The following is a 7564-nucleotide window of genomic DNA, read 5'->3' as shown; positions in this document are numbered from 1 at the left end:
AATTTAAATACCCGCTCATTGGGGGTCCCACCCATTGTCATGGATCACCACAGATACCTGCCCGCCACAGACACTTGCCCATCACTGGCCACAGATACCTTCCATTGCACCCAGCCTGCCATACAGCACACATTACACTGCCAATTACATGCGCACAGAGGCCCTGTGTGAGTTTATTAGCTGCAATAATGGACTCCAGTCCCACACTGACCTCGCATTGACCCCACAAGTTCACCTCATAACATTATAAACATAACTGTATTACTAATACAAACCCCCTCCCCAATAGCAATATCAGTCATGGTAATAAGACCTCCCCACCCGCAGGATTCACCCACCACCATTCACCTCATAACTGTACTGACAAGTCCCACACAAATATCACTAATAAAAATATTAGAAGCTTTCACAAATTATAATTATTGCAATGATAACATTCATAATATTAACATTTAGGAAATTACCCCTCTCCCCGGCCGGGGCCCCTGTGGCCCCCAAAATCCTCCTCACTCTCAGTCAGGCTCCAGGCGCTCTATAGGCCGCGCTGGCAGAAGGTAACCATGACAACCGACGTGTGATGTCACTAAAGCCATCCTGCTTCGGCCGCCATGTTAGATGTACTACGTGAGGGGCGTGTCGGTTCTTCGGCATTTTCCGTTCCCCTTTGGTCCCGCCGGTCCTCCACCACACACCAAAACCTATCACCGCTATTACGGCATTTCTAACTCACCTTCCCCAAACACACTCGCACCGTGTAAATCAGGGCGCCACACCAGACATGGCTGCCGGCTCCATCTTAGTGTGGGCAGAGTGTGGAGCCCCTTCGGTAATTTCTCCGCTGTTTTATGATCTCTTCTTTGTCACCTCGCTAGAGACAATGTAAACAGAACTGACTTCAAAATGTACAAATTAAGCGCTGTAGCTGCAAAGTCTGGCTGACAAAAAAGTTGACATTTCTGCATCTCTGATAAGGCTCCGTGTGAGAGTGCACAGCAGGGGGCGCCACCTTCCATGCAGCCTGTTTATTCTGTGGTTATTACTCGCAGGTCCCAGCTCATCCTTTTGGTATGAGGTGATTGGGGGCAGGCCAGTGCACAAATCACGGATACAGTATCATTATTATTATTATTTTCAATATTCATATCCTTCTGTCATATTGACCACATTATATCTGCAGATTGCATTAATTGAATTTAGTGAGCTGTTTCTATGGGCAACACAATTACGGTACTTAGTTTCTGCAGATTTCTCATTTACATTGATGTGTTTTCACCAGCAGGGGGAGACCTTACACTTTGTAATTTCATCACCGGGCTTGGGGGGGGCTCCATGATTTTATTCAATTCTCTTCTGTGTCTGATAATGATGAACTTTTCCCCCATAGTATGGAGCCCCGAGATGGGTGCACTGGGCCCATGAGAGATACTTCGACATATACCATGGCACTGTACAGAGGGGACTGAGCCAGAGAAGCTGACACTTTAATGTCCGCCAACAGTCACACACTAATATTATACAATTATTACACGGAGACCCCTCCATATGCTGTGTCACCTCTCTTTCACCATGGCTTCCCCTACATGTCATCCTACCATTAGAAGGGGTGGCACAAAATGGCCACCTCGGGCAGTGTCGGGTCTGTCATGTGCAGATATCAGATTTGTATTTTTGGGGATCTAACGTGCAGTCTATTATATGGGGGGTGCAGGGCTGCAATACTGCCACTGGGGGGCGCTGTATTCCTGCTGCACCCTCTGCTGGGTATCACTGGAATTTGTGCCCTTTTCCCCACATTGCTCCATAATACCGGTTGTACCAGTGTGGCCTCTCACATGGCAGCCATGCGGGCCACTTATGTAATCCAATGAGAGGGAGGGGGTTGTAGTCTGACAAGTTGGAGTTTGTTTTGCATGCAGTTTGTAATATCTCAGAGGGCGGTCATACTCCAGGCAGCTCCATGGAGGGTCACAATGAAAGTCCCGACCTACTCCATCTTGTCTCCGAGGTGTGCGGGTCAGACGCGGCCATTTTCAGAGGATCAAATCATTGTTGCCATGGCAATAACATTGTTAGGATTAATAAGGCCGATCCCCTGCTAGCCCTGTGGTCTCCGCGTTGCCTCGTAACCGGCTGCCAGAAATCTTGGCTTTAACCCATTCCGCCTGTGTGTTATGTCCACACATCCAGGGGCAGATACCCCTCACTGTAACAATATTGGGGCAAAAGAGCCAGGGTGACCCCAGACGGGTGACAACAGAGGCTTTTGTGGGATCCCCAAATGGCGGATTTATACTGCGAGCTGTGAATGGCGGAAACAAACTGATCGGGGGGCACGGATAACACGCAGCATGGGCCGAAAATAGAAAACCTTATTATGGTGATTTGTCCCAGGGTATGCCAGGCAGACATATCCTTGTTGGATACCCATGGTACAGTGCCAAAACAGTGGCCCATTGCAAAGTGTTAGGGGCCCCATAGATTATCCAATCACTACTTTTTCATTCGGGATATTGATTGTTGTCACAGTAACACACACAAAAGGTAGTGTATCCGGGCCCCATGCAGGGCCCATTAAGGCTAAAGTTAGGGCCTAGATGATGATACAATACGATGCGTCTGTTGCCATGGATAACGCCATTTATAGTTTATCATGTAGTGACACCAGACACGGCGGGTGGGACAGGAGGAGGTAAGTAGACTTCAGCAGGGTGGTGGGTGGCACTGGCAGCACTTTGTACAGACATGTGCTGGTTAAGTCTGGCTTAGCATTCCTGGGGGGGGGGGAGGAATTCTGGGTGGGGCGGATGTCAGTGTAAGTGATACCATGGGGGGGTGGGGGCTGGAGAGGAAGCCAGATAGTAACAGACTGAGGTCTGTCCTGCACATGGTCCTGGGGGGGAGGGAAGGGGTACAGGAGCTAAAAGCCATTCCCTAACTGTACCATGAATCCATGAATGCATAACTGTACCATGAATCCAAAGTCATTCTGAAAACTGACCAATCAAAAACACCAGTACTTGTGTAGTGCAGTGTGCTCGGCCGCCATGGCAGGGGGCACAATGACCAACTGATGGGGCGCTTGTGACCAGCTGACAACACTGCAGCTAGATAGGGGTCATGGTTTAGGGTTGTCAGCTGAAAGTGCTGTTACTTTACAATAAAGTTATCACAGGAAAGATTTATGGAGGGGGTGATAGAGAGGATGGATTTGGGGTTCACAAGGTCTAAATGTATGAGGGTTTCCACCAGACACCCCGGCTTCCCCCCCACATCCCAAAAACTGGGTTCACTGGCTTTCCCCCCAATTTGTCCTTAGACCATGATAATGGCTTTAGATTGTCAGCTCCTCAGCAGTGATATTTGACTAAGGGCTGTGTACAGCGCTGTGGATTATGTCAGTGCTATAGCAATATACAACGATAATATTAAATTAAGAATGATAGACACTGGGGCGCCACCGCCACTCCCCTTAGCACTCTGCCCTTTCTCAGTGCTCTCCTTAGGAGCTCCTCTCTGCTTCTCTTCTCTGCCCTCCTCTGCACTCTGCCCTGGAACTCTTCCCAGTCCTCTTGCTGGCGCTCTGCTATCCCCTGGCACTCTCCTCTGCCGCTCTCCCCGGCACTCTCCCCTGGCGCCCTCCCAAACCCTCTCCTCTGCTGCTCTCTCTTCCCCTGACCCTCTCCTCTGCCGCTCTCCCCGACCCTCTCCTCTGCCCTCTCCTCTGCTGTTTTCCCTGAACTCTCCTGGCCTTCTCCCCAGCCCTCTCCTTGGCACTCTCCACCATTGCTCTCCCCAGCACTCTTCCCTCCTCCGCTGCTCTCCTCCTCTCCTCTCACTTCCTTCCCTCTATCTGAGGCCACAAGTGTGGAATCCATTGACGTCAGCAGATCTATTCCTGGACACGGCTAGATTGTGTTTATTTATTTCCTGACAGCTTCCATGAACAGTGTGACCCCCCCCCCCCCCCCCCCTCAGCTCCCCGCCCCCTCCCCCACTACATGGAAACAACTGGAACAACATGCTACCAGGGCACGCACACGCCACATACAGTGTACACACATCATATCTAGCACATACATAACACACAGATCTGGATACTGAACCCAAACTACAAACAAGGATACACTGACACGGGACACGCACTGCACACACGGGTACACTGACACGCATACACATGTCATACATAACATACAAAGTGTTACAATGCCATGTTTTCCTTTTCCCCCGTCATGTGACCTCCATGAAGAACAAACAAATGTGTTGGGGGGAGTTTATTATACATTATGTATACATTTACATTTATTAAACTGGTTGTATGAAGTTGGCACCCTCTCAACTGATCCTTCTGATTCCAACATTCGGTTTTCCCGGGTATCAGCATGGCACATCTGGACTTATTTGCCCCCGCTTTGTCAGGTCACAGGGGCATTGCTTGTGCACTGCCCCCTACAGGTCAACCCACAGATTTTATATTTGATTTAGGTCTAGGCCATTCCAAGACATTCATTTTCTTTTGTTGGTTTGGATGAATGCTGGGGGTCATAGTCCTGTTGATTCCTCTCTTCATCTTCAGCTTTCTAGCAGACTCCGGAAGGTTTTTGGTCTATGGAAGGTTTTGATATTTGGAACTGTTCATAATTCCCTTCACCTTGACTAAAGCCCCAGATCCAACTGAAGAAAAGCAATCCCAAAGCATGATACTGCCACCACCATGCTTCACCATAGGGATGAACTTCATGGGCACAATTTCAAAAGGAACCCTTAATGCAAAAACAATACCAAAAGAACAGGATGTTCTCATTATTTACCATCTCAAAAATCTGGCATTGTAACAGAAATGTAAACTTTATATATGCACTGTATGTACTACTCCATAATATCTTTGAATTGGGCTCAGAGGCCGGGAATGAGCACAATGCGGGAACCGAACCCCTTGAGACATTCCTCCGTGTCCTATGGGCCATAAATAGTGTCATCTATGAATCAGGGACAGATTCGTCTGCCATGGGCAGCTCTCCGCAGCTGTTCTGGCTATATATAGACTCTGTGGCCTCACACGACAAAATGGCGGCTGTCCCACTGTGGAATGTGCTGCACCACGGTCAATGTCAGTCTCACAAAACTGGAATGTGGAGGACTGGCCGGATCCACCGGAATCCCATCTGTGAAGCTCCAAACAAGAAATCAGCCAACTTGCTGGAAATTCTCTCCCAGCAGCAGCTGAACATAACGTTCCCTAGGGGATTAAAGGTGAGTGGTGGGGCAGCCTGCAGGGGGCAGAGTCACACAGCACATCCTGGATGATCAATTGTGGCAAAGAGTCTCCTAACCCCAAAGGGGCATGGCAGCCATTACGCAGGGCTGTGCAGGACCTACCCTGGAGGCAACCACTAAACTGTCACCCCAACATTAACACTTAACGCTGCCCCCATGTTAGTGGATACTTTGGTTCCAACCAGTCTGGACCACCAATGGCCCTTACAATGATTCCAGCCTGTGGTGTCCCCACATTGGCCCCCAGATTGATGAAGCCACAATGTAGACTGTTTGTACATATTGGAATGGCATCTTCCACCATCATGAGCCAATCTATACGGTCACGTGGGGTGGGGGGGCTAACATTTGGTGGCTTCCCTCCCTACATGAGTGCGCTACCAGACATACACTGTGCTGCTATGACCCCAGCCACCTGTCAGGTGTCACACCATGACATATTATTAATATTAATAATAAACAAGATTTATATAGCGCCAATATATTACGCAGCATTGTACATTAAATAGGGGTTGCAAATGACAGACAAATACAGACAGTGACACAGGGGGACCCTGCCTCGAAGAGCTTAAAATCTAGGAGACATGGCCACGCCAGGGGGAAGTAGGCATCCTAGGCAGGGGGTACAACCTATGGCATGGTGGCGGTAGCTTATGTAGGGGGCACTTTCAGCTTTTGCCCTACAGATGCTCTGTGACACCCTGAGATTTGCCCCGCATTCTCTTACAAAAAAAAGCGGAAGGGGCAGAGTGCTGGGGTGAACAGGCTCTTGAGGTACATTCTGAGAGGATATTACATCATCGTCGTTCCTCTGTGTAATCAGGTGCACACGGATTGCAACATAACAACACAAACTCCACACCAACCGTCATGTTCTGTGCTTCTGGGTGACCACACAATGATGGGGACACCAGCAGTGCTGGAACAAAGAAAGGAAATAGGTGAAAAATTAGAATTAATATTGATACTTAGAGCAAACTAAATGTCATCCAATCAGAGCTCACTTCTACTGTTTTTATATAACAAATATTATAAAGTGTTGCATGATTTGATCACTACCAGGCGTCCAGCCAATCAGATGAAGCATGCACTGCTCACATGACGGTCAGAGTAATGAGGGGTTAACATGTCTCCAGTCACAGCTGGAAAACCATTCCAAAACTGGATAATCCCCCCCCCCCCTCCGCGTGCTATTCCTGACGTGCCTACGCCAACCACCAGCCAGGAACAGCGGGCACAGTGCCAGCCAGGAGTCTGGTAAACACAAGAAGAGGACACACAACCCAATAACATTCCTCCTCCCCAAACAAGGCCTCAGGTGGGACGCAGAGCTCGCCGCCATTTTGGCCTCACTGCTCCTCTCCGACTCCATAATAAAGCCCCATGGTTGGAAAGGGCAGACATTTTCCAGCATGTCTTTCAGCACTACCGTACATGGGGGACATCAGTTCCGCTGCCATGTACAGGACAGGTCATGTGACCTGGGATATTATGGCTGCCATGAGTCCTCCATTATAAGGGGGGACATAGGTAGAACAATCCCATGGTCATGTGTGCGTGCGCTGCATTATCACATATTTCTATAGTGCCAACATATAACACAGCGCTGAACACAGATCATAGTCACTTTCCTGCAGAAGAGCTCACAATCTAATGTGCCCACCATAGTCATATGACAAAACCGTGATCATGACAACCTACCAGAGCTGGGTACCACCAATCCCAACACTCCACCAAAATACTAAGTGGGGTCACTTGTATTCTGTACAAAAGAGACTCCTTTCTCAAGGCAAAGGGAGCAGAGCAGCACTCCTTACCTCCCTCCTCCTTGCTTTCTGCACTCCTCACCTCCCTCCTCACTCTATATACTCCTCACCTCCCTCCTCACTCCCTGCACTCCTCACCTCCCTCCTCACTCCCTGCACTCCTTACCTCCCTCCTCCTCCATCCTCACTCTCTACACTCCTCACTTCCCTCCTCCTTGCTCTCTGCACTCCTCACCTCCCTCCTCACTCTCTGCACTGCTCACCTCCTTTCAACTCCATCCTCACTCTCTGCACTCCTCCTCACTCTCCACACTCCTCACCTCCCTCCTCACTCTATACACTCCTCACCTCCCTCCTCACTCTATACACTCCTCACCTCCCTCCTCGCTCTCTGCACTCCTCACTTCCCTCCTCCTTGCTCTCTGCAGTCCTCACCTCCCTCCTCACTCTCTGCACTGCTCACCTCTCTTCTCCTCCATCCTCACTCTCTACACTCCTCACCTCCCTCCTCACTCTCTGCACTC

The 7564-nt window shown here is 49.4% G+C and overlaps 1 protein-coding gene and 1 long non-coding RNA gene across 3 annotated transcripts in view; both read right to left on the bottom strand.

The window, feature by feature from the left end:
• Nucleotides 1-1175, bottom strand: part of CIPC (CLOCK interacting pacemaker) — a 7335-nt gene extending 6160 nt beyond the window's left edge. The window contains exon 1 of one of the 2 annotated variants that reach the window (XM_072427876.1): nt 731-1175. The gene's annotated coding sequence lies outside the window, so the exon portion shown is untranslated. Of the gene's footprint in view, nt 1-464; nt 697-730 lie in introns of those variants that run through there. The other variant, XM_072427875.1, reaches the window with a different exon arrangement.
• A 3290-nt stretch (nt 1176-4465) lies between these two features.
• LOC140342254 (uncharacterized) lies at nt 4466-7558 on the bottom strand. Its single transcript, XR_011923022.1, has 2 exons — nt 6976-7558; nt 4466-6193 (listed from the first exon to the last, which is right to left on the bottom strand). It is a non-coding gene; the product is annotated as an uncharacterized lncRNA (long non-coding RNA).
• Nucleotides 7559-7564: the final 6 nt, after the last annotated feature.

This window comes from Pyxicephalus adspersus, chromosome 12, assembly GCF_032062135.1.
Source record: "Pyxicephalus adspersus chromosome 12, UCB_Pads_2.0, whole genome shotgun sequence".
NCBI lineage: Eukaryota > Metazoa > Chordata > Amphibia > Anura > Pyxicephalidae > Pyxicephalus > Pyxicephalus adspersus.
Note: the sequence above shows the minus strand (reverse complement) of the source record. Positions and strands in the feature narration are given on the sequence as shown.